The 27,494-nt window shown below is 35.7% G+C and overlaps 1 long non-coding RNA gene across 1 annotated transcript in view; it reads left to right on the top strand.

Moving 5' to 3' along the window:
• Positions 1–771: 771 nt before the first annotated feature.
• LOC128929105 (uncharacterized) overlaps positions 772–27,494 on the top strand; it is a 93,111-nt gene continuing 66,388 nt past the window's right edge. The window contains exon 1 of the long non-coding RNA XR_008475062.2: positions 772–873. This is a non-coding gene — a long non-coding RNA (uncharacterized LOC128929105). The remainder of the gene's footprint in view (positions 874–27,494) is intronic.

Raw genomic sequence — 27,494 nt, 5'->3', positions numbered from 1 at the left:
GCCCTTTGGTTCTGCCTCCTAGGCAGGCACAGAGGGTGGGGGAGCAAGGAGCACTACTTGCCAGTCTTTCCTGACCCCGGGGAGTGACAGGGATTGGGGGCATGTTTCCCCTAATCACAGGAGTCGGAGGATGAAAAGGCTTAGAAACCACAGTGAGAAGTTTTTTTTGTTTTTTGTTTTTGAGACGGAGTTTCCCTCTTGTTACCCAGGCTGGAGTGCAATGGCGCGATCTCGGCTCACCGCAACCTCTGCCTCCTGGGTTCAGGCAATTCTCCTGCCTCAGTCTCCTGAGTAGCTGGGATTACAGACACGCGCCACTATGCCCAGCTAATTTTTTGTATTTTTAGTAGGGACGGGGTTTCACTATGTTGACCAGGATGGTCTCGATCTCTTGACCTCGTGATCCACCCGCCTCGGCCTCCCAAAGTGCTGGGATTACAGGCTTGAGCCACCGCGCCGGGCCCAATGAGAAGTTTTGAGTCCCCATTTCACTCACCGCTTTTTGAGCCCCCACGTTGTGCACCAAAAATTTTGCAGGACTTTTTTTTTAATTCAGCTAAAGACAGGGTTCTTTGTCCCATGGTCACAAAAGTTCAGGCTCGCAGACAATTTGAATGGTAAGACAGGGTTTTGTGGGGTGAAAAGGAAGAAAAGGGAGAAACTGGAACTCTCGCCAGACCATAGTTCTCGTTCTAGCTGCGGCTTAAACCCAGGGTCCACACAGGAAGAGGAAGGGCCAGGCTCCTCCCCACTGCAAACAACTTCCGGAGACTTCGCTTCAGTGTGCACACGGCTTGGAGTTTGTCCAGGGAACCTCTCTCACCTGGCTGTCTCAACAGGAGTGTGACTCTTGCGTATAACAATTAGCCTGAGGTAAAATTGATTTCCTTACATGTCGTTCTAATTACAGACGCGGGTTCCAAGAACCAACCAACGTTTTGGTTAATAATGGATTGCATATATGATAGAGGTCCAATAATACAGCTGAAAAATTACTCCTATCTCCTAGTGATGTCCTAGCTGTGGTAAAAGTTGGTCAGGCACAGTGGCTCACACTTGTAATCCTGGCACTTTGGGAGGCTGGGGGCGGGGAGCACCTGAGGTCGGGACTTGAAGACCAGCCTGACCAACATGGAGAAAGTTCATCTCTACTAAAAATACAAAATTAGTTGGGTGTGGTGGCATGCGCCTGTAATCCCAGCTATTCGGAGGCTGAGGCAGGAGAATCACGTGAACCCGGCAGGCAGAGGTTGCTTTGAGCAGAGATCGCACCATTGCACTCCAGCCTGGGTAACAAGAGCGAAACTTCTTCTCAAAAAAAAAAAAGTTGCAGCTCAACAGCTTATTTGTCTGTTGTAGTACTGGTATAAATAGACTTAATGTGCCACCAGTCATCAAAAAGTCTACCATGTACAGTTTCATATGGTACATAATAACTGATAAGAGTAATAAATGACATTGATTTATGTATTTACTATCCTATACATTTTATCATTTTAGAGTGTACGCTTTCTCCTTATTAAAAAATAAAAGTTAACTGTGAAACAGCCTCAGGCAGGTTCTTAAGGGGTGTTCCAGAAGAAGGCATCCTTATCATAGGAGACATACATGTTATTGCCCCTGAAGAACTTACAGTGGGACAGTATGTAAAGGTAAAAGGCAATGATTGTGACGACCTTGACACTTTGTAGACCTAGGCTAATGTGTGTATTTGCATCTTAGTTTTTAACACAAGAAAATTTAAAGTAAAAAATAGTCATGCAAAGCTTATAAAGATTGAAAAGCAATCTTATTGTACAGCACACAATGTGTATGTGTTTTAAGCTTCATGTTATTACTGAAGAGTCAAAAAGCTTAAAACGTTAAAAAAATGTATGGAGTAAAAACGTCACAGCTGGGTGCAGTGACTCATGCCTGTAATTCCAGCATTCTGAGAGGCTGAGGTGAGTGGATCACAAGGTCAGGAGTTTGAGACCAGCCTGACCAATATGATGAGGAAACCAGAGTACCTAGTATATTCTAGGTACTCTGGTTTCCTCCACTACTAAAAATAAAAAATTAGCAGGGCATGGTGGCACACGCCTGTAATCCCAACTACTTGGAAGGCTGAGATAGGAGAATTGCATGAACACAGGAGTCCGAGGTTGCAGTGAGCCAAGATTGCGCCATTGCACTCCAGCCTAAACAAGGGTGAAACTCCAATTCCAAAAAAAAAAAAGAAAAAAGTCACAGTAGGCTTAAGTTAATTTATTATAAAGGAAATGATACAGATTTGTAAATACCATAGCCTATATATCATGTTTAAGAAGTCCAAATATTGTACAGTAGTGTCCTTGGCCTTCACATTTACTCACTAGCTCGCTCATTCCCTCACCCAGAGCAACTTCCAGACCTGCAAGCTCCATTCATTGTTAAGTGCCCTATATATAAAAATTATACAGGTTTTTATCTTTTATACTGTATTTAGCATACCTTTTCTATGTTTAGATATTATATACACAAATATTACATACACAGACAATTTTATAATTGTCTAGAGTATGCAGTACAGAGGGTCCTCAAATACCATTTTTGGTTATAATGTCAATGAGAAAAGAAAGAGTCACTTTCTGTCTAGGTACTCTGGTTTCCTCCACTATCCCAAAGATGTGAATGTCATGTTAACTGGTGTGTCTGCATGGTTGCAGTCTGAATGTGTGTGGAGGTGTTTGTGAGTGTATTCTCCCACAAGATAGAGCCCTTTCCAGGGCCGGCTTCTGCCATATGCATGAGCTACAGGAACAGGCTTCTACCACCTGGGACCCTAAATTAAGCTAAGGGGGTTGGAAAAGGAATGAATGAGTGAATACAAATTATTGTAAAATAAGAATCCATAAAATATATGATCATCATAAAAATGCATGACAAGAAATGATGTAGTATTGTGGCAGGCTAGGTCTTACTAACGCAGACCTCCCTAACAACTGTTTCTGTACTGACTGAATGATTAAGTTAAATATTAAAAGCCAGTGACTTTATACAAAGGCTGGAGTATAAACAAAGCTCACCAAGGGTTTTAACTGGGCTTTTCCTGGGCCTTAAAGCATGGCAAAATGAGCAAGGAATTCTTAATAGGACCCATTTAGGATTAAATAAGTTTTATCGTGGGTATGAAAAAACTTCCCAGGCTTCCACAAAAAAGTTTATTGGGGGTCAGAAGGAACTCCACAAACTTGGTGATTTAGCAAGAGACAAGATAAGGTTAATTACTCCAGCACCTGGACCCATTTCGATTAAGTAATTTACTGACCCTCCAGAGGAAAAATTGGTTTGTGATATGTCATTTTGCTTAAAGGCACAGTTTCCCAGAACTGATTGATGACATTAAATAAAAACTTACTGTATTACTTTTGTGTGTTTTTGAACTTTATATAAAGGTCATCAAACACTATTATTTTGTGCTTCATTTCTTTCCCTCACCACTATAACTAAAATCTATGTAATTATTGCAGTTTGTAGCTTTATCATAGCTGTGTATTTCACTTTTATGAATACATTTCAGAAGTGTTTTTGTAATCATAAGTGTTAACTTTTTCCAAATTAAGTTGCATGGACATTACATCCCAGAATATTTAATGTGCATGAAGATTCTAAATAAATTGTTAGTTTTCGGGGATCAATGATTACCCACAAAATGTCATTATTCATTGTCTTTCAGTGGAGAACAAATTGGGCACTTTCCCTCAAAAGACTTACACAAGCTCTAGCCACTGTATTGATCTTTATTCTTTCTAATCAAGATCATTTTCTAAATAAGGCAGGAAGAGAGGATAAGAGGGGGCTGGTATTCAGTGTAGCTAGTCAACAAAAATGTTATTCTTTTTTGCCTTTTATTTCGGTGATTAAAATTTTTTATTTGTATGCTTATGTGTATTTGTTTTATAAAAATAATCTATTAGCACAGTAGATGAGTGCTCTTAGTAATATTTTTCATGAACTACATGGACCAAGTTTGGGAAATATTTTTCCAGCTACCACATAATCAGAGTTTGGATCGAAGTTCATACAAGAGAGAAAGAGAATTCATTATGTTTAGCTTGCAATGCTTTGACAAAAACACATATTGTTGTAACTCTAGATATATATAATATCAGACATATTCCCCATACTCTTTTTAGAATAAGATTGAGATTCCTTGGAATACTTATTAACGGAAGGATTTGGGGACAGTTTAGCTTACATGCTGCAGTTAATCCTGAGGTTGTGAGTGATATCCATAATCTCTATCCTTCACAACAATTTTAAATTCTCCTTTCCTTCAACTGGCAATTTTGCTGATTAATTTGTCTAAAAAGGTAACCTAGATTCTTTCATAGGGGTCTGAAGTTCTGTCAAATATATTTATTAGTCTGTTTGGATTCCACTTGTTTATTTACAGTTTAAAATGGCTATAGAAGTAATAAGAGATACACCCAAAGATCTCCTGTGTGTTAAATATATTCTCCCCTACCCTCATGAAAATCAGGGTTAGTAACCTTTACCATTATGATAACTTCTCTCTGTGCCTGCTGGTCTGTTGGTACAAGGAACCCATAGTGATTAAGTGACAACCATAGCTTTCTGCTCCATGAGACTCTAAATACTTAGTGGCAAGAAGTCCTCTTCTGGGAAACAGGACATCAGGAGCCCAGTGTTTCTAAAGATGACAAGCACAAATCCCTTAATGGATTACTGAAAATTATTGGATTATGGAGTATCAAACTTCCAGCTGTTGTTCTCCAGACCCATACATTCTACTATGTAAAGGTCATTGGTTTAAAGTATATAGTGAATACTCAATCATAGTGCCTCACCTTTGCCTGCAGTCATCTTCAAGCTAGTACTTAGCATTTTCAAGCATATTGGTCATCCATTTTTGTTTAAAGTAGTCAGTAGTCAGTAGGTTTTATCTTTCCCTTCCTGAAGTACATGTGTCTTGTTCATTTGGCCTTACAAACATAATGTCAAAAATAAAGCAGATCAATATACATTCTAGTAGAATGCTCGGAGAGTCCAGATACCTCCAAATTATATTTTGGTAAAGTTTGGGGGAAAAGCCTGGAACAAGATCATAAATATGTTATGTTCTGCCTCAGGAGTACAAAATGCTTTTGGTCCTTTATTCTGATGGTAATAGAAATATTGTATTGTTTTCATCACTGGTCACATAACATGACAGATGCGGCATGAATCTGCTCTAACAAAAATACTACATCTAGCAAGCAGTGCAAATAAATTTACTACCAGACTGAGTTTGGGGTAGTCCGCTATTCTCTTTCTAGATGATTCTTGGAGTTCAAAGGAGTCGGACAAGTATAATAAATGAATATTTGATGGGAACCACCACTCTTACCTCCTTTGGTCTTTAAGATTGACATAAATTTTTGCTCTTCCTCCTGGAATATAGTGAGCTTTTTTATTTTCTGTATTACTGGATATGGGGAGCAGTTTCAAGAACTTCCTACTTGCCCTACTACTAGTAATAATAATTTCTACTGTCATCCAACCAGTGACATATTCAATTCTAGAATCTTACCCTGGGAGCCTGCTAATGATTCCAACTGCTTAGGTCAGGTTTCAAGAAAGAAAGAAAGAAACAAACAAAGAGAGAGAGGGTGAGGAAGGGAGGGAGGGAGGGAGGGAAGGAGTGAGAAAGGAAGGAAAGAAGATATTTAACCTAGGAATTTTTGTTAGAAGGATTTAGGAAATGCTCTCAAGCAATATGGGTGTAGAATGAGAGAAGGAAGATTGGGTAAAGGGTAAAAAGCTAAGCACATATTGCCTAGGAGATAACAGGCTAATTTTAGTGGGATCTCATAGGAAAGATCTGGAACATGACATGCACATGTAATCCCATATTGATTCAAGGAGTGGGCTTTTCATACAGGTATGTTTGTCAGTTACTGGCCACAGTCTACTTGCTGTGATAAGGGGGAGCATAATCTCCAGAGTTAAGCAGCTCCCATTTGACCAAGAAAAGTTCTTTGGAGAAGAAGGAAACTGATCTATATAGGCAGACAGCATTCTAGGCAACATGAGGGTGGGTGTACTGCTGCAGTTAAAGGAATCTTGACAAAGCACCAATAACATTGAAGGCAAGATTTCAGACATCAATCATGTTGATACACCGCAGTTGTAAACAGAGTAGGCAGTTTATACTGTGATAACAACTACATTCCAAACCCAGTAACACAGCAACATTTCTTTCTTTCTCATGTTTCATTTCAACTTTGGGTGAACCTATGGCTCTTTCTCTTTCTACTAGGATCCAGGTTAGATAAAATATTACTGGGCTTGGACAAACAGGCAGAAGAAAAAGAGAACTGAAACAATTGCTTTTGTTTATCTATTTGTCTTATTCTATCAATGAATTTATCACCAGAGCAACAATTCTGAAATTCTGAAGAGATTCCACCCTTCTACGGTCTGCCCCACCTTCCCTCCCATCCTCCCTCTTGTTGTCTTTTTCTCCACCCTTGATCTATTCTAGGACAGATAATCCTCAGTCTAATGTTCTGCGTGGCCCTAGGGTCTGATCCTCTTGTAGGTATTTTTCTTTCCCACTGTCTTCAGAGGTTACATCAAATTTTAGAGGCTATTCTTTCCCCAGAGTCTGAGAGGCTTTTTCACTCTGATTCCTGGTCATAGGAAATTGGGTGACCCAGAGGTCATTTCAAATATTTGACAGTCACATATTTTTTTTGGTTTAGGCTGTTGGTTATCTTGACAGCAAAAATTTCCAAAGCAATAGTGGGCTTTTACTTTATTTGATTACAATCTACCTCAGGTACTGATAACTATACCAATAATTCTTTATAAGATTTTTTTCTTCCCTCCATGCTTAAATGCTGTTGTGTTGAGCCTTTGAAGCTTCTAAGAGATATTTTAGTCTTGTCTTAAGCCATTTTGTTTAATTGAAAGGATTGAATCAATGCAACATTAGCAGGTGTTTGTCTTTAATGTTTTAAAAGATGTAAACTTTATACAATTCTTGTTTGAGGATGAATTTTAGTTGTTTTTTGTTGCTCAAGGTCTTCATAGTTTATCTTTTACCAGTTGGATTTGAATATCAGTTCCAATTTCTAATTCTGCAAATTCTGGCCTTTGCTAGATTTCTGTGCTTCTTTTTATGTTTGAGAAGTGGTCAAATGGTTTCTGAACTGATCTTTCTCTAGGAATACTTGTCACTACATGATAATAGTAATCAAATAATGTTAACAGCACACTAGTTTTCTTTTTACTCCCTTAAATTCCTAAATTAAAGAAAAGAGGCCAGGTGTGGTGGCTCACACCAGTAATCCCAGCACTTGGGAGGCTGAGGTGTGTGGATCGCAAGGTCAAGAGATGGAGACCATCCTGGCCAACACAGTGAAACCCCATCTCTAGTAAAAATACAAAAAAAAATAGCTGGGCATGGTGGCATGCACCTGTTGTCCCAGCTACTTGGGAGGTGAGGCAGGAGAATTGCTTGAACCCGGGAGGCAGAGGTTGCAGTGAGCTGAGATTGTGCCACTGCACTGCAGCCTGGCAACAGAGCAAGACTGTCTCTCTCACACACACAAAGTACTAGCAGACTTGATTGTTTATTATAGGGATTGAATTGATCCCTCACAGGCCTTCAGTCTGTGAAAGAGTTGGATGATTTCCTAAGTCATTATTACTCTTTTGCATAAACAGACCAGATGGAGGACTGGAGTGTGAACTTCCCCTCTTTAAACCAGTCCCTTCCTTTGTTCATTAGAGAGCACACTTTCACTTCTACCCTAGGTTGTGTGTCTTCAATCTGCAGATTGTTTCTTGATAGAAAACAGGGCTCTCTCTTTTTCCTCTGCAGTTTTCATGGTCTTTTGTTAACAATGATATTTCAATTGCTAAAGTTGGGTTCTTAACTTCAGAAAAAAAAAATTAATGAAGCAACTAAAATTTAAAACCCCTTAGAAATGTTAAATGTGTATAACAATACTGTTTATGTGACTAATCAATAACATTTTAAAATATGTTGTAAATGAGAGAAATTTTTCTCCTTTCTTGTATTTTATTTTGACTAAAAGTCTAAGATGAGGAATTGCTTTTATAGCCTATTGATTTGTATATTTTCTTTCTTTAGAGACTAGGAACTAAAACCTAGAGACAACAGATATCACATCTATGAAGGTCAGAGGGAAATATTTATTTTATTAAAATATGTGATTTAGGAATCATACTTTTAAATAAATTTAATGCGTATTTTGTAATTTATAGATTGCTTATTAAAGGGATCATTTGTGAAAATTAGATAAATTTATGAAAGCTATGACTACTTACAATCTGTGAAGATAATACTATTTTAATTTATTGAATTGACTATAACATTTAGAAGTATCTGTATTACTGTAAAGAATTAGTTTAAAAATCAGACATGATATAATATGAATAGTTGCTCTTGCATTTAAAAGATTAGTTTAGGGCTAGGCTTAGTGGCTTATGCCTGCAATCCCAGCACTTTGCTAGGCAAAGGTTGAGGGATGGCTTGAGCCCAGCAATTAGAAATCAGCCTGGGCAAAACATAGTGAGAGTCTGTCTCTACATACATTTTTCTTTTAAAAAGCCAAGCATGATGGTACACCCATAGTCTCAGCTGCTTGGGAGGCTGAAATCGGAACAGCCTTTGAGACAAGGAAACCTGGGCTTCAGAGCCAGTATTGTGCTGCTGCACTCCAGCCTGAGTGACAGGTAAAGAGACCCTATCTCAAAAAAATAAAATGTAAAAAAAATAAAAATAAAGACTAAATTAGTTGCTTAATTGCTTTCAGCTTCTGTTTCTAGTTTACGAACTTGAGTTAAACCCACCAACATTATAACATCATTGTGAGAAATAGAAGTGGAATATAAGGTATCAGTAATTTACAAATATGATTTTTATTTATATAGTGCCATCACCAATCTAGATCAAATGGCTAAGTACAATCATGTTTAAGCCAAAGTCCTTTAAAAAAGTTTCAATGAAATTCCAATGTATAAAAGAAATTATCTTTTTACAAATTTATAGGTCAAATTTTTTCTATATTCACCTGTGTTCAACACAAAAAGTAAAAGAAATAAGATGTGAGGAAGTGTTGAGGCCTGAAATTCCAAGTTCCATTCAGAATTCAAATAGGAAAGGATGAACAAATTTGATATTGCATTAATTAAAACTTTTCCATGAAAAATAAAAAAAAATAGTAAAATATATGCAGTATAAGCCTAAAATGACTTAGAGAAATACAATAATTTTTTCAGTGTCCATGAATGTCCACTAAGATATTCAAAAGACATGTGGGATGCAGGATAATTATTCATTATGCATTGGTGTTTGCAGAGTCTTGTGTAGATGCCAAAAGAAAAGAAAAGAAAATTTCACAATGTCCTCTAGAGGGAGTACCGTCCTTGCTGTGACCCACCCCTCTCACTTTGTGAATGGATAAAATGAGGCCCAGAGTAGGAAGTGGTTCCTGGGCTTGTGGACCACTTTCCCCAGGGGCCAGTTTAATGTGACCCCTGAAACTTTGGCTACTACAACCCTGCATATTTGTTGTAATTTGATCAACTTAGTTCAGGGTCACTCAAGTGAGGGAGCTAAAAGTAAACTTTGAGATGGGATATCACATTTTGAAGGAGAGGAAACTTGGGTCCAGGGAAGGGAAGGGACAGAGGAGAATTGGGAATTGAACTTAGTTTCCTGAGAGGCTGTTGCCAAAGGCAATAGCAAGATTCTGGCTACCATACTGCTGCTTCTAATTGTTGTAATATGATATTTGCATATTTACAAGTTGTGAATTCATGGTTTTGAAATGCATGCATATAAGAAAGCACATCCTGGGCCGGGCGCGGTAGCTCACGCTTGTAATCCCAGCACTTTGGGAGGCCGAGGCAGGTGGATCACGAGGTCAAGAGATCGAGACCATCCTGGTCAACATGGTGAAACCCCGTCTCTACTAAAAATACAAAAAATTAGCTGGGCATGGTGGTGTGTGCCTGTAATTCCAGCTACTCAGGAAGCTGAGGCCGGAGAATTGCCTGATCCCAGGAGAAGGAGGTTGCAGTGAGCTGAGATCGCGCCATTGCACTCCAGCCTGGGTAACAAGAGCGAAACTTCGTCTCAAAAAAAAAAAAAAAAAGAAAGAAAGCACATCCTGTGGAGACGCATGAGCAATGGGAAATAGTGAGGGCTGTGATACACAGGAGAGTACATGTCCTGGTTAACGGTACTGAAATCCTAACTTTTTAAAATCCTGTATGATCTTAACACAAATCACAAATTCTCTAATAGGATTTGATCTTAGGTCATCAATTTGCCTCTCCTGTCTTAAAAGCACATCACCACTATGCATATGCATACACATAGGTAAATTAATTTAATTAAAAAAAAAGAAAAAGAAACCATAAAATAAAAAGTTAATAGACAAAAAAAGTTTTTGTTCATAATAGACAACATTTTAATGTTTAACATATGTATATATAAATCTACATTAAAAAAGACCAAACAATAAAATATAGCCTTTGGTATGAATAGGATATTCATGGAAAACATTCAAAACAAATGAAAGTAAAGAAAGATGATTCATATCCCTAGTAATCAGGGTAATTAAAATGAAATAGGGAAATTTAAAGTAAAATTAAAATTTTATATCTCAGACAAGCAAATAAAAGTGTAAATTCTGAGTTGTCAAAACACAGGCTCTTTCATACACTCAGGCATTGATATTATAGGGATTATAAATTAAAATTGCTTTTTGAGGAATTTGACAGCTTATTAAAAAGCATAAGTCCTTTGCTTCAGCAACTCTGCTTCTACAAGTCTAAGGCAAAGAATTATTAACATGTAGCCATAAGGATAATGTATGTTGAAAAGTATTTATTTGTGCTATTTTTAAATTATTTGAATATTCAAAAATCTATAAAGAAATGGTTGCACACATGTAGTTTATTCATTATAACTGAACTCAGTAAGAAGGTAAAATAATACAATATATTTATAAGTACTATACTGAAATGATTTCTACCCCATGTGGGTAAGCAGAAAGACAACTCGTATAAAATATAAATAGGGCCGGGCGCGGTGGCTCAAGTCTGTAATCCCAGTACTTTGGGAGGCCGAGGTGGACAGATCATGAGGTCAAGAGATTGAGACCATCCTGGCCCACATGGTGAAACCTCGTCTCTACTAAAAATACAAAAATTAGCTGGGTGTGGTGGCATGTGCCTGTAGTCCCAACTACTGGGAAGGCTGAGGCAGAATTGCTTGAACCCAGGAGGCGGAGTTTGCAGTGAGCTCAGATTGTGCCACTGCAGTCCAGCCTAGCGCCTGGCAACTGAGTGACAGTCTGTCTCAAAAAGAAAAGAAAAGAAAAGAAAAATAGTTTGGTCCTATTTCTGGAAAAAAAAGTTATTTATAACCATAAGGAAAAGTTTTGTGGATCCCTATCAGGCTAGTAACATTAGTTGTCACCAAAAAGTGGAACAAAGGAAGATAAGATATTATTACTTTTTATCTTGTAGGCATTGAAGTATTAAATAATTGGTACCAATTGAAAATTTAAGAGAAGAATATTTAAAATTACAGAATGAAATGAGTTAACAACCAAAAATTCTAATCTTTTTTTTTTTTTTTTTTGAGACAGAGTTTCACTCTTGTTGCCCAGGCCAGAGTGCAATGGAGCAATCTAAGCTCACTGCAACCTCCGCCTCCCGGGTTCAAGTGATTCTCCTGCCTCAGACTCCCAAGTAGCTAGGATTACAGGCTTGTGCCACTATGCCCAGCTAATTTTATATTTTTAATAGAGACAGGGTTTCTCCATCTTGATCAGGTTGGTCTTGAACTCCCGACCTTCATGTGATCTGCCCACCTTGGCCTCCCACAGTGCTGCGGTTACAGGCGTGAGCCACTGCACCCGGCCTTCTAATCTCTAATTCTTGGCAATTGATGGAGTCTGATTCTCCATCAGTAGTTGTGTGTCCTTTTCTGGGAAGGAATAGAAGGGCTAAAAAGGGTTCAATTCTGTCCCCTATTGGGAGTGAATCAGAAATCATATCATAAAAGGGTGAGAACATGGGCCAAGGAATAGCAAACTCTTTACACCAGGTCGAGTTAAAACAGAAATGAATGGAGATCAAATATGGGTGACTTCAAAGTTTATGTAATATGTAATATTCCATATTGTTTTTCTATTTCCTTTGTAATTTCTTACTGTTACCAGAACCTAAATATGTCAACTTTTATTGAAGTACTTTCTACCCCGTATAGTTCAAAAATCTTGAGTCTTCCTTATCCAAATCAAAGCTTTATAAATAAAAAGGGGTAAATAAATATTTATTTAATATTTACTATATCATAGTCACTGTTCTGGGATATTGAAATGCAGCAGAAAAGAAAATAGACCAAAGCCCCTGTTTTCATAGGGAGGGAGAGGCTCAATAAACAAACATGTAAAATCTGAATTGTTTCAAATATTCTTTTATTCGTTAGGGGGAAAATAAATAGGGAAGTGGAATGGCAGTGTCAAGCCAAGGCAACGAGGTTGTTACTTAAAATAGGATGATCAAACAGGCTTCACTGAGGAGGAAAAAAGAGATACGAAAGAATGGAAAGATTAAAACCTTGCTAATATTCCAGAAAGGGGAAGCAGAGAAAACACTGACAAAAGCCCTGAGTCAGGAGTGTGCTTGGTATATTTTAGAAACAACATCAAAGCAAGTCTCATTGCAGGAGAGTGAGCAAGGGAGTGAAGAGTAGCAACAACATCACCTGTGTAGTGTGCCTATGTCATGTGTGTGTGTATTAGAGGGGCACGATATATATAGTCCTTCAGTAGGGGATCAGTAAACTAGGAGGCTGCTACCTGTTTTGGTAAATAAACTTGTATGAAGATACAGTGATACGTATTCATTATGTATTGTCTGTGACTGATTTCATGCTACAAAGCAGAGTTAAGTAGTTGCAACAGAGACTGAATGGCACACAAAGTCTGAAGTATTACCATGTGGCCCTTTTCAGTTTGCTGGCCCTGACTCAAGGCCACTGTAAGGACTTTGCCTTTTATTTGTAAGTTGGATGCAAAGCCAGATGCTTGATCCTTATTATTTTTATGTCTTGGGGTCATTATAAGCATTTTGGGTTTACTGTATGTGTTACTAGAAGTCTTTGAAGATTGTTAATTAGAGCGGTGTTCAATAGGATGACTGTAGCTATTTTGTGGAGAATATACTGTAAGAAAGCACTCCCATGAATGTACACAGAATAATTGTACGATTTAAACATAGTATAAATTTAAAAAAATGGAGGCTTCACCAAAAGAGATAATGTTAGGAAGAAGAAATGTACATTCAATGGGAATTTCTAAAAAGTTGAACAGTGTGGCGAGAAAAAGTCAAAAATCATGAATGACTCATATTTAGGTCTTACATAATTGCTGATATATAATGGGTGTAAGAATTCAATAAGGCACAAATTGGTAGAAAAATCTGGGAGCCATTGCTCTACAGAAAGTAAATACTTTGAAGACATTGGATGAGATGATTTAGGAAGAAATACTGAAGAAATAGAGAGTTCTTAGATGTGGAGCAGTAAAGCAGGATAAGAACAGAAGGCCCATGAAAGTATATTGATCAGGGTCCACACAGAAAAAAATGACAGCATTAAACTCCAAGATTAGAGTCTTGGTATACTCAATAGTTCATTTTAACAATAGTTGGAAGTAGAGTAAGGAACACTGGTACAATAAACACAAAACAGTTTGGGAGTTAAAAATTTGCAAATAATTGATTTTAATAATATACCATGAAATATAAACTGTGTAGGAAAATAAGTAAGGCAAGAGGAATATAATAGGTCTTGAAAAAGTAGCAGGATAAATGAACTGTATACACATGAAAACAAATCTCAGCATAGAATTCTTGTTTACCAGAGTACTCATGGTCCCAAATAAGCATTTATCACTCAAAGTTGACCTTTAACTTTCCTTTATTTATCCTAAGAACCATAACTGTATATAATTTTAATAACTGCTTGTATTTATGCATCATTTTACAATTTAGAAGATATTCATGCATATATCAGAGTGTCCAAAAGTTAATAAAATAGCAAACAAAGCATGGAACATTGTCTTAGAGAGTTAATAAATGAAGGCTAATCCAATGGTAATGAAAATACCAACAGAGCATACATCAGATAAGTCTTAAGCTGCAAAACAGAAAATTCTCTAAATAAAAAAAAATTGGCTTAAAATGTGGTAAAATTGGACTTTCTTACTCTAAGAATCCCAATTATTTGTGCTACATTTTAATCATGTGAAGATGTGCTATAAATATTGGATCATTAGTAAAATCAAAATACTTCTTTGCCCATGCAATTCTTTGAAAATGAACAATCATTTTGTAAGTTATAAACCTTAATATTTACTGAAGTCCACTCCTAAGACATGTACTCTGTTCTAAAAATGCCTTGGAGTTTGAGGATGACAGTAACATTGAGCTTCAACTAGTAGGTGACAATGGGCAAATGCTGCTTATAAGATTTTGCTTACATCGATGGACTTTGTACTTGGGTAGACAAAATTGAAATTTTTTTGTTAAGGAGGAAAATATACTACATGTCTCTTACCTTAGATACAATAAGTTCCCACTCTCTTACAGTAGAAATATAAATTAAACATTAGCTATGTTTCAAAAGCTTGTCTTATAAATGTAAGCACAGAATCAGCAAGTTAATATCAAATGTAAATATATAGTCCTGCATAAATGCTGCACGAGCACAAGTGCTTGGTGGCAAAGCATTCTCAACAATTTACTGAACTCTTTCATATGATTGCTCACCCAGCTAACACAGCCATTTTCCACTTAACTAAGCAGCTTCAGGGCCAAAGCAGAGACACTATTTATTTCAGTGTCACCTATAGTTACGGTTACATCGAGATTTCCATTATGAACCTGTTTTCGGAGCTTCGTACCTTTGTAATGGTTCTAATCACATAGTGAAACCAAATCTCTCTAAAAGTGCATCAAGCAACATGCATTTTGAAAAAGCAAGCCAAACATGTAAGGCTAAGAAAACACTCCTATATTAAAAGGATTACAATTTCTACTGAGCTTGTAAGTATTTTTAGCAAGGTAAGTGCACAATACAAGTACAATTTTTAAGTAAAATAATGACCCACACTTTTATAAAAATAGACTGAAGTGAGAAATGTCCATGATAATTTGGACAGGATTAGATTTGAAAATTGGGCTCAGTCAAGGTTATCAATCAAGGTTATCAGCTAAGCTTCTCAGTCAGGGTTATCCATGCTGCATCTCTCTCTCCAACCCCCTGTAAATTATTATTATTCATTTCACAAAATTGTTATTACATGTATGTTATTGCCTAGTCCATATAAAATATTCTATTCTTGACTTTTCCTCTTTACTCTGTCACCAATTCTACATTTAAAATTCTTATTTTCAAATAAGAGAAAATTGCTTTTTAGCAATCATGGCAAATGTGCAACAATGAATTTCCCCCTCTCTTAATACTGTGCACTGGAAAAGACCAGAAATATTTCCAGGGGACATGCTAATTTATGATGAGAAATATCAAATCCTCAAGTGGCTTTTAGCCTTTATAAAAATCTATAAAAATTCTCACCTTTTATCATTTATGTAATGTTTTAGCTTTCTCACCTACCACTTCATGTTGTTTTTGTTTTTCCCTTATGGGCTTTGGCAGATGCAAAAATGACTAATATGTTGCTTTAGTAAATCTTGTGCATATTCCAGATCATTGCTTGGTATATCTACCCATGTATCACTTTGAGAAGATCATCCTTTTTCCTTTTGATTTTCCTCTTCTGTCATTTCTCCTATCTATGACACCAGACGTTTGCTATGTGATCTAAGCTCTGAAATATCAAGGAGAATGAGAAGAGAAAATGAGAAAAATGGCTTATAGAATGTGGCATATAGAATATATTTGATAAATTTTAAGAAGCAGTTTTGAGAGAATCGCAAGGAAAATAACTTTTTATGAATAAAGAATGGACAGCTTGTGAGGAAGCTAATTGTAACATAGAACTATTTCAATGTATTTGAACACAAAGAGACATCTGGAGGTATTCAGGAATCAAAAAAGAGGAAGAAATAGGGGACTTGATCATGTTAGTAGGTTACAGGAGACAAAAGAGGGATAGCATCAATGTGTCACATGCTTACATAATTGAGGTTGTGTGTCTGTTTTAATTTGCATTCTCTCAATAGGAGAACCTATGTACAAAATATATGATTGTTAGCAGTTTATTTGAGATACAACTCCAAAAAGGTCAAGTGAGGAGACAAGGAAAGTGAGATGAAGAAGTAGGAAGATTTAATATCAGAATGTTTTTTAGATCGTTTATGTGAGCCATGGTGGCTTGATCCAGGCAACCTCTAGGAAGTAGCTAGGATGTTCTCCAGAAGTATCTCTTTGAGATAAGGATCATTGAAGTATTTCCCTGTTAGCTCTAATCCTTAAGAATTTGTGGAGGCTCCTGGGGTACTAATTTCTTTATATGGCCTGGCCATGCTTGGGTTGAACCCAGTATACTCTGTCATGCGTAGAAGACAACAGTTGCTAGAAGCATGAGATAAGTCTCAGCTTAAAGCAGCCATGGTTGCGATTAAAATGAGGGCATGTAATACAGGATCACACATGTCTATTACAATGAGTAGTACTGAAACTGATACAAATGAGAGATAAATGAGGGAAAAGACAAAATATAATATAGTAGTCTTGGAAATATGAGAGATTGGTTTTTTTAAATTTATTTTTAAATTTACTCTAGTTCTAGGGTACATGTGCAGAGTGTGCAGGTTTGTTACATAGATATACATGTGCCATGGTGGTTTGCTGTGTCCATCACCCCGTCCTACATTAGGTATTTCTCCTAATGCTATCTCTCCCCAATCCCCCCACCCCCTGCTATCACTCAGCCAGTCCCCCACCCCCTCGAAAGGCCCTGGTATATGATGTTCCCCTCCCTGTATCTATTTGTTCTCATTGTTCAACACCCACTTATGACTGGGAACATGTGATGTTTGGTTTTCTATTCTTGTGTCAGTTTGCTGAGAATGAGGGTTTCCAGCTTCATCCATGTCCCTGAAAAAAACATGAACTCATTCTCTTTTATGGCTGCATAGTATTCCATGGTGTATATGTGCCACATTTTCTTTATCCAGTCTATCATTGATGGGCATTAAGGTTGGTTCCAAGTCTTTGCTATTGTGAACAGTGCCGCAATAAACGTTTGCTTGGATGTGTCTTTATAATAGAATGATTTATACTCCTTTGGGTATATACCCAGTAATGAGATTGTTGGGTCAAATGGTGCTTCTAATTCTAGATCCTTGAGGAATTGTCACACCATCTTCCACAATGGTTTAACTAATTTACATTCCTACCAACAGTGTAAAAGTGTTCCTATTTCTCCACATCCTCTCCAGCATCTGTAGTTTCCTGATTATTTTTAATATTCACTATTCTAATTGGAGTGAGATGGTATCTCACTGTGGTTTTGATTTGCATTTCTCTAATGACCAGTGATGATCAGCTTTCTTTCATGTTTGTTGGCTGCATAAATGTCTTCTTTGGAGAAGTCTCTGTTTATATCCTTTGACCACTCTTTGATGGGGTTGTTTATTTCTTGTAAATTTGTTTAACTTCCTTGTAGATTCTGGATATTAGCGCTTTGTCAGAAGGATAGATTGCAAAAACTTTTTCTCATTCTTTTTGTTGCCAGTTTACTCTGATGATAAGTTTCTTTTGCTGTGCAGAAGATTGTTAGTTTAATTAGATCTCATTTATGTATTTTGGCTTTTGTTATCATTGCTTACGGTGTTTTAGTCATGAAGTCTTTGCCCATGCCTATGTCCTGAATGGTATTGCCTAGGTTTTCTTCTAGGGTTTTTATGGTGTTAGGTCTTATGTTTAAAGCTTTAATCCATCTGGAGTTAATTTTTCTATGAGGTGTAAGGAAGGGATCCAGTTTCAGTTTTCTGCATATGGTTGGCCAGTTTTCCCAGCACCATTTATTAAATAGAGAATCTTCTCCCCAAAATACCTAGAAATACAACTAAAAAGGGATGTGAAGGACCTCTTCAAGGAGAAGCAGAAACCACTGATCAAGGGAATAAGAGAGGACACAGACAGAAAAGCATTCTATGCTTATGTTTAACAAGAATCAATATCATGAAAATGGCCATACTGCCCAAAGTAATTTACAGATTCAATGCTATCCCCATTAAGGTACCACTGACTTTCTTCACAGAGTTGTAAAGAAATACCTAAAACTTTACATGGAACCAAAAAAGATCCCACATAGCCAAGATAATCCTAAGCAAAAAAAAAAAAAAAAAAAAACCAACAACAACAACAAAAAAAACAAAGCTGGAGGCATCACACTACCTGACATCAAACTATACTACAAGGCTACAGTAATCAAAACAGCATGGTACTGGCACCAAAACAGAGATACAGATCAATGTAACAGAACAGAGGCCTCAGAAAGAATTCCACACATCTACAACCATCTGATCTTTGACAAACATATGAAAGACTATTTAAAAGAATTGAAAATGAAGATAAGGAGAATGACCAGTTTTTCTCCATGGCCTATGAGTTTGGGTCAGTAGGAAAATGAGGGACTCAACTAGAAGAGCTACATGACAACTGATACTGGAAAAGTGAAAAACAGCTTTAAGTGAAGATGAGCAAGGGACAAATGTTATAGAAGAAAAGAGTGAAGGAGTGGCCACATAATTAGAGATGGCCACAGTTCACATGGGAAAAGTGCTTCTTATAGTTGAGATGTCACTATGGTAGGAATACATTCTAGGGAATGGAAAATCTGAAAAGACTGAGTGTGGAGGTTTAGAGGGTGATTTTGTTAGAAAAAGAGGTTGTAAGTTTTTAGTGTTAAGACAAAAGGTGAACCTAAGAAACTGCTGTACAGCAGGTGCTTTATATTCTGTTCTTACCAACCCTGTGTGTTATGTATAATTACTCTTACTTTATTTGAGGGAACTGAAGCTAAAGGCACATGTAAAATGTGCGTAGAGATCTTTCTGTCCACAAAGCCTTTACTCATCCACTCTATCATGTGAATTTCTATGGAAACAGGAAGAAGTTGATAATTGGACTGTAACTATATTAATCATTTCTGGGCAGAAAGAATTGGCAGCATAAAGATTTGATTTGCTGTTGTTTTAGTGCTGGTTCATCATGCACAGCCAAAGAAAAAGCCAGAAAAAAGAGTCACTAAAGACGGTGTGTTTTGGGGGATGAAGGAGAGCTAGTCGAGGAAGAGTTAGAGAAAGGACTCAGATAAAGAGCAGAATGTCAAAACAAGAGCCAGAGAGATAGATGGATTCTAGCCAGATTGGTGGATATGCCATATGAAGGAGTAAAACAGAAAGTTGTTCTTAAAATCAGTATCAAGAAAAATGTTTTGGGCTGCCTCCTTCTTACTGCTCTCTATTGTCAAAAAATACCACTGAGTGGTATTATGTTTTTAGTGGTGACAAAACAGAAACACTCTTCTCAAGCCCATTTTCTATCGAGGAGGAAATATATGAACAAATATTTAAGGAAAATTGTAATAACTGCTATAAAGGAAATGTACTACATATTGTGACATATAATTTAGGATTCTTTTCTAGTACAAGAGAAGTAACTCCTGGACTGATAAATGGAATGAACAACTGGAATAAAAGCTAGGAAACTGGAAGTCTAGCAGCAACTCTGGCATTTGCTAATTTTGTAAAAGTGATAATTTAATTTTTTTACTCTGTTTTCTTATTGGTAAAGTAAGACTAGTATTCAGCAAGAAAAGTTCATTGTTCCTGGCACAGTGGTAAAATGCACTCAAGTCATCAGACTGAAGCTGAGTTTATTCAAAACAAAGCTTCTGCCAGAATCTGACAGATGCATCCTAGTATGACACCTCCTAAGCTGTCGCTGGTTTACCGTCACCCAAAGCAATAATTTCTGATAGGTTTTCTTCAACAGCAAGGTAGTGTTTGGGATACTGACCTTATGAGGGAATAGCAGAAACAGCAAGACAGAAGCAAGAGAGCATAGAAGCAATATTAGTTGTCAGCAGCCCTGTCACAACAGTTAAATGTAGCATGCTTTAAGATATTTACCCATATACTGTGGATTTTGCTTTTAGTGATTTTAACCACACAAGATGCTTTGTTCCCAGTCAAAGAAACGTTAAATAATAATGATACAGTTTTATTAAATGAATAATGAAACCCCACACATTTTGAAAGGCTTGCCTGTGAAAAAGCCCCTGGAGCGTCAACCATGTAAAATGCTGCCAAATTCTATTTCTAGACCAAATTTTCTTAGTCTTTAGGGAACAGCTGTCAAATGGTTCCTTTAATGACATTCAGACAAAGTCATAAAGTCTATTGATAACTTTTAACAAATAAAGTCAACTGAATGAATACTTGTTGACTTGTCTTGGAAATGAAAAAAAAAAAAAAAGAAAGCCCCTGCTATTTCATGGCCTTCTAATTTCATACTGTGAAAGAAAAATGGAGAAAGCAAAGTATATAAATTAACAATAGCCCTGGTTTTACAGCACCTCCGTATACATGGCAGTCATTTGTATCATGAGAGTAAGGGACTCAGTTAGGGAACCTAAGCAGTATGCCAGTTGCCTCTATGAATCCTTCTGAGGAAATGGTGTACAATAATAAATTATTTAAAAGCAATATAATTTCAATTATAAGAGTCACAAAACATTGGAATTTTTATGTCTTTAAATAATTTCTTTCTGAAGCTCTATAATTGTAGGCTGTTGAAAGTTTGTGTGTGTGTTTATGTGTGTGTGTGTGTATGTGTGTGTAAAGTAATAAACACAAAATCACCGTTTCTATAATATACTAGGAAATTCAGAAATAAGAACTCACACCACTAAATTTAAGATACTGCATTTATCTCACTATTCAAATACACAGTGCTATCCAAATTTACTTCTAAATAACTAATAATGAGATGCGTATTGTGTTAAATTGATTGTGTTAAGTTGATTTTGGAACTGGTAACTTTTATTAACATCATATTTAATTTCTTCATCAAAATAAATATATCTTAGAGTTCACTTAAGAGTTTTTAATGTAGTTCCTCTATTTTATTTAGAAATAAAAGTGTATTTTAAAATATTCATTCATTTAACAAAGTATACTTTATATATCTGAAATTATGCTGGGTCTAGCAATAAGATGAAAAAGACACATCTCTTCTGTCAAGGAGTTGATAGACAATTACTATGTGATGAGAGTGATAATAAATCTATATATAGAGAAACTCTGTCTCCGAAAGTCATGCACATCCAAGAACTTAGCATTAAAATGTGAATTAATGTGGACCAGGGAGACATAGCAGGGAATAGCATGTGCAAAGTCACAGAGGCTTCGAATAATATAGCATATTTGAAGAACACAAAGGAGTTCAGTATAACTCTAATGGAAGTTGCTTATTAGAAAACTGAAGAAGATAAAGTTTTAAACATTGAAAGGAGACAAAATATCAGTTGCACATCACCAGAGATAAATTAATAAAAATATTGATACAGATTAGCCTGTGGTTAAATATTAGCTCTTGCTAAGCATAACTAAAAAATAGCCTTTTTTCTGGATATTGAAGTGAAATATTAGCTAATAAATTGAAATATGGTCAAAACAAGAAATAGTATCTTCCATTCTTGGAGGGGTCATGAATAAGGGAAGAATATTTTTTATAAAATAGGAAGAAAAATTAGATACAACTGAATAATTATTAATATAGAGTAAAATATTACTGATATGAAGGTAGAAAACCATAACATTTATCTATTAAGCATTCAAGAACAAATAACAGTAACAGTTTTCACGTTAGTGTGTGCTCTATAGTAACATATCCAAAGAGTCGTCCTGAACTACCAACAGAAAGAAATTTCCATCTAATGAAATCTGTCAGTAGTAATTTTCAAATATTCATCCATAACAATTTCAAAGGGAAACTTGAAAATAAATGTAGACTTCTAAGCTCTATTTTGGAACATGTTGATATGTGATTAGGGAACAAAAATATTAACTGAACATTTTAAAAACAGAACAGAAAAGTTTGGATTATGATAATAAAATGCCAGGTTTAGGTACCTCAGTCCTATAAATGTGTGTATCATTTCTATGATACATTGCATCATTCAAAAGTATTAATACAAATCTCCTCTATTGAATCTGTTTTATTCTGTTTGTTAATTTCTGTATTCAAAACATTGCCTAATATTATGTCTGATACCTATGAATACTTGTTTAATAAATACATTTATTTTATCAATCAATATTCAAAAATTTATGTATATATGTAAAGTATATATGAGTAATAGATCATTTTTTCTCTCAGCATTTATTATGCTTCTCTTAGTTATATAAACAAAATTTTATTAAATAGCCTTCCAAGTTCATTTGTTGTGATTCAAATATAATAGATTTTCCTCATTGTGACTATTACTGCCTGATAGTATACATGATATACAGTATGGTTCAGAGATAAAAATAATTCAATATTGTTATTTATATTTAGATCTACTTAAGCAAATATAACCATACTGCACCAAAATATTAGATCAAAGTATTCTTCAAACTGCAATAATGTTAATTTATTGTGAAATTGAAATGATAAAATTAGACTATCTGGGCATTAGGACTATAAAAACTAAGACATTTTTATCTCTAACTCTAATCAGAAATAATCTATCAAAAAGTAGTTTATTTAGATAATTCTGTTAATTAAAGGAAATGTACTCCAAATTCAATCGATTTCCATGAATTCAGTTTAGATTCTATAAATACAGTGTATTATTATAGTCATATTTAGATTTGTTTCATTTAATTTAGTAGAACACACCTAGGTGGTAGGTTCTACAATTTTCATTTTGTAAGTGAGAAAATGACTGCCTTAAGTGTTTAAGTAGGCAGGGAAAGGTGGCTCATGCCTATAATCCCAGCACTTTGGGAAGCTGAGGTGGGAGGATCACCAGGACAAGAGATCAAGACCATCCTGGCCAAAATGGTAAAACCCTGTCTCTACTAAAAGTGCAAAAGTTAGCTGGGTGTGGTGGCATATGTCTGTACTCCCAGCTACTTGGGAGACTGAGGTAGAAGAATGGCTTGAATCTGGGAAGCAGAGGTTGCAGTAAGCTGAGATCGCGCCATTGCACTCCAGACTGGTGACAGGACGAGACACTGTCTTAAAAAAAAAAAAAAAAGTTTAAGTAGTTGGTCTAGGGCCACACAGTTAGTATAGCACAGCCAAATATAGGATTTGGACCTAAATCTGTTTTTTCCAACTTCATCTAACTTAATTCTGTGAGTGATACATAGATGAGTAAAAATTCTTAAGGAAATTCTGTGAAAATCTGCCATTGTATGTGATTACGTACAACTCATCTGCAAACCTGAAACACTGGGGCTTAAAAAATATTTTATTTATTTGTTTATATTATACTTTAAGTTCTTGGGTATACATGCAGATTGTGCAGGTTTGTTACATAGGTATACAAGTGTCATGGTGGTTTGCTGCATCCATCCCCTTGTCATCCACATTAGGTGTTTTTCATAATGTTATCCCTCCCAAATCCCCCCACCCCTTGCTATCCCTCCCTAGCCCCCCCCCCGAAAGGCCCCAGTGTGTGATGTTCCCCTCCCTGTATTCATATGTTGTCATTGTTCAACACCCACTTATGAATAAGAACATGTGGTGTTTGGTTTTCTGTTCTTGTGTCAGTTTGCTGAGAATGATGGTTTCCAGTTTCATCCATGTCCCTGCAAAAGACATGAACTCATTCTTTTTTATGGCTGCATAGTATTCCATGGTGTGTATATATATGCGCCACATTTTGTTTATCCAGTCTATCATTGATGGGCATTTGGATTGGTTCTAGGTCTTTGCTATTGTAAACAGTGTCACAATAAACATACATCTACATGTGTCTTTAAAATGGAATGTTTTGTAATCCTTTAGGTATATACCCAGTAATAAGATTGCTGGGTCAAATGGTATTTCTAGTTCTAGATCCTTGAGGAATCGTCACACTGTCTTCCATAATGGTTGAACTAATTTACACTCCTACCAAAAATGTAAAAGTATTCCTATTCCTCCATATCCTCTCTAGCATCTGTTGTCTCCTGATTTTTTTAGTGGTCACCATTCTAACTGGTGTGAGTTGCTATCTCATTGTGGTTTTGATTTGCATTTCTCTAATGACGAGTATTTATGAGCTTTCTTTCACGTGTTCCTTGGGTGTATAAATGTCTTGAGAAGTGTCTGTTCATATCCTTCACCCACTTTTTGATAGGGTTGTTCTGACAAAGGGCTAATAACCAGAATCTACAAAGAACTTAAACAAATTTACAAGAAAAAACAAACAACCCCATCAAAAAGTTGGCAAAAGGTATGAAAAAACTTTTTTAACTTAATTGAACCCAATCTCAGATTTCTAAATTACTGAGAGGATCCAGATAGATAATTTGATATAATTTCCCACAGCTGTGTGTGACTTACCTAGATTAAGAAATGACAGACTGTAGAAGACTTGGATTTCCCATATGCAACAGTTGATCAACCACTATAATTTCTGAGGTTTTTAAAATAAGTATTTGTGTAGAAACAAATAATAATAGAAGACAACACAAATTATTTATACTTTATTTTCTATCATTAAAGCTAGAAAAGTTTTGATTCATTGACATATATGTGATTTTTTGTCTTTCATACATATAAGCAGAGATAAAATACTGCATAATTAAATCCAATATACATACAAATGTGTGTATTATATATATGTATGCATAATTTGCCATTACATTATAAAGCTGATGCCAAATAGATGTTGGTGTTTGTTTGCCGAAACAGATATTTTGCTTTGGCATATCAAAGTTTCTATATCTGACCTGAAATAAACTCCATTTTGACTTTCAGGATTTAAGATTAGAGATGAAATATCCACACAGTGTTTTTGTAGTGCCTTTAATTTAAAAACAATTTCATACATCATTCTTTGGAAGAGTTGGATGGTATTTACTGGTTTAGTTAAAATGCTGACCACTACTTTCTAGTCATGCTACTCTTTGAAGTTTGAGAAGAACACAGTGCTTATATACCATCCTTATTAAGCAAATCTTGTGCCTCAGAACTTTTATATTTATGACAATTTTTATATATCTTATAACTGATTCTATGTAGAGCAACGTGTTAAAAGTGGAGCTAACAGAGCTATTTTAGTTGTTTATATATTACAGATTTTCAGTCCATCAAAATCAAATCAATAACAGAATTCAAATCAAACAGAGCCAAATCAACTACCAACATAAGTAAAAGATAGTGGATTTCCCTTTATATGCTTTTTTATATTCATTAAAACATCTAGTAATACTCTCATGTTGTCATGATGCTGTGATTTTCCTTTAATGCAGTTTGATATGCCCTTCACAAAAAGGCAAAATCAAGACTCATCCAAATTTAGCAGCTGAGAATCTCTACTGAAGATAGTAAAAAAATAGGGAAGATTTATGTCAACATCTGAAGCAGCAAAGAGTATTTGCCTTTCATAGACTGTAGCAATTATTTTGAATGGAAATGCACATGCCATATTTTAACCTATTAATTGGGATCATGTGGATGAAATAAGACTTTTCTTGTCTTATTAATTCAAATGCCAAACTAAGCGCATTGACAGTTTGCTTATTAAACTGACTCTAGACTTACTGTACACAGAGATCTATGGGTTACACTTTGTTTACTTACAAGAATCTTGTTTTTGTTTAAAAATTTCTTATTGAGATGGTTATTTAAACTGAATCTATAGTGAGAATAAAGATTGTTAAACAGAATTCTGCATTTTACATGAAAAACAGTTTGTAAATATGGACCATCTTTTCATGTGTTAACTATATTAATAAACTCACATTGCTTAATGTGTAATTAATACATGAACGAATATCCTGGGATGCCTCTTCTCTGTGATTATATGAACCTAATCAACTTTCTATGATTAATTTAAATCCAACTTCATTTCTGAATTCACACACCACATTTCAAACTGGACAAATCTCTCCCTACCCCAAACTCATAATCATTATGATCTTATCTAGGAGTCTTAATCAATAAATCACAATAGGCTGATTCATAATTATTACTTGGAAGTTTAACACACAGAATTTACTAGTAGTCCTGTGTCTAGATAGTGTTTGACTTGATAGATATGTGTTGAATAGATTATAGGTTAAATAAATAAGTGAATGAATAAATAAATATGGAATAATAAACTCAAAGTTGATTAATTTTTAACAAAAACAACATATGACAAAGCTTGTTACTCTAATGAAGATTTTTTATGACTTTGTCTATCAATATATATTTTGGCATCAGAAAAATAAGGTTAGATTTTGAGCAAATGTCTATCAGAACATTGTAAGTATATATATATGAATAGGCCCACTGAAGTGTGCCGTACATGATGTCACTTTGTCATAGCAAGAAAAAAATGTTCAATAGCGTTCAACATCAGTGAAAAACACTTACTTAAAAAATAGGGGTAGTAATGAGCTAGGACATTTTAGGTTCTAGTTCTGGATTTTCTATCATTTAGTGATTACATGATTCTAATTGTCTATAACAGATATGGCAGTAGAAGAAATATGAAGCCCTAGTATTTGCTGCAGTTTTAACATTATTGAATATAGTGGAAGGGTAGACCTTAAAGTGAATATGAAGAAAAGGTGAATGAGAGAGATTGGATGAAAAGTGGCAGACATAGGTCTATCCGTATTTTTCCACAGTCTCTTGGTAGCCAATGCGGTGATATCATTCCTTCTGTGTGTCTGAGATCATAATGAGAGTCAGTGCAGGTAGAAATGGTGTTCATAGATTTCACAGAAGGGGAAGCATATGAAACTAATAGTAGAGAATACATTTGTACAATTGAAAAATAAAGAGAAGGTATTCTAGATACATCTCAAATAGACACTGACCTTTTCCATTATTCTAGGTTGAGCCACACCTCAGGGCAATTCCTCTTCCAAACATAGTGGAATTAGAGTTGATTCAAGTTCTCTTCAAGGTGGGGAACATTCTTCTACTGTCTTTTACTGTCAACTTGAAGGGAATATTCTACTCTGTCTTTTACTATCAACTTGGCTATGACTAGAAAGCCACAGAATTCCACTTCTGGCTAATGCTGCTAATCATACAGAGTCATCTTTGGTCTAAGCTTGTGTATGTTTCCCTCATCTGTCATATTCTCATGGGTGTAAGTGGAGGGAAGAACATCAGTGTGACAGGAGTGAGCCTGCTGGCCTGCTGAGATTGAGCAAGGTGTTCAAACCATTTATATATAAAACATATACTCTTGCCAAGTCTCATTTTTATTTAACTTTATAATGATGTGGTACATGGTATGTAT

This window comes from Callithrix jacchus, chromosome 10, assembly GCF_049354715.1.
Source record: "Callithrix jacchus isolate 240 chromosome 10, calJac240_pri, whole genome shotgun sequence".
Classification (NCBI taxonomy): Eukaryota; Metazoa; Chordata; class Mammalia; order Primates; family Cebidae; genus Callithrix; species Callithrix jacchus.
The sequence above is the reverse complement of the archived record's forward strand: the minus strand, read 5'-3'. Positions and strand labels throughout refer to the sequence as shown.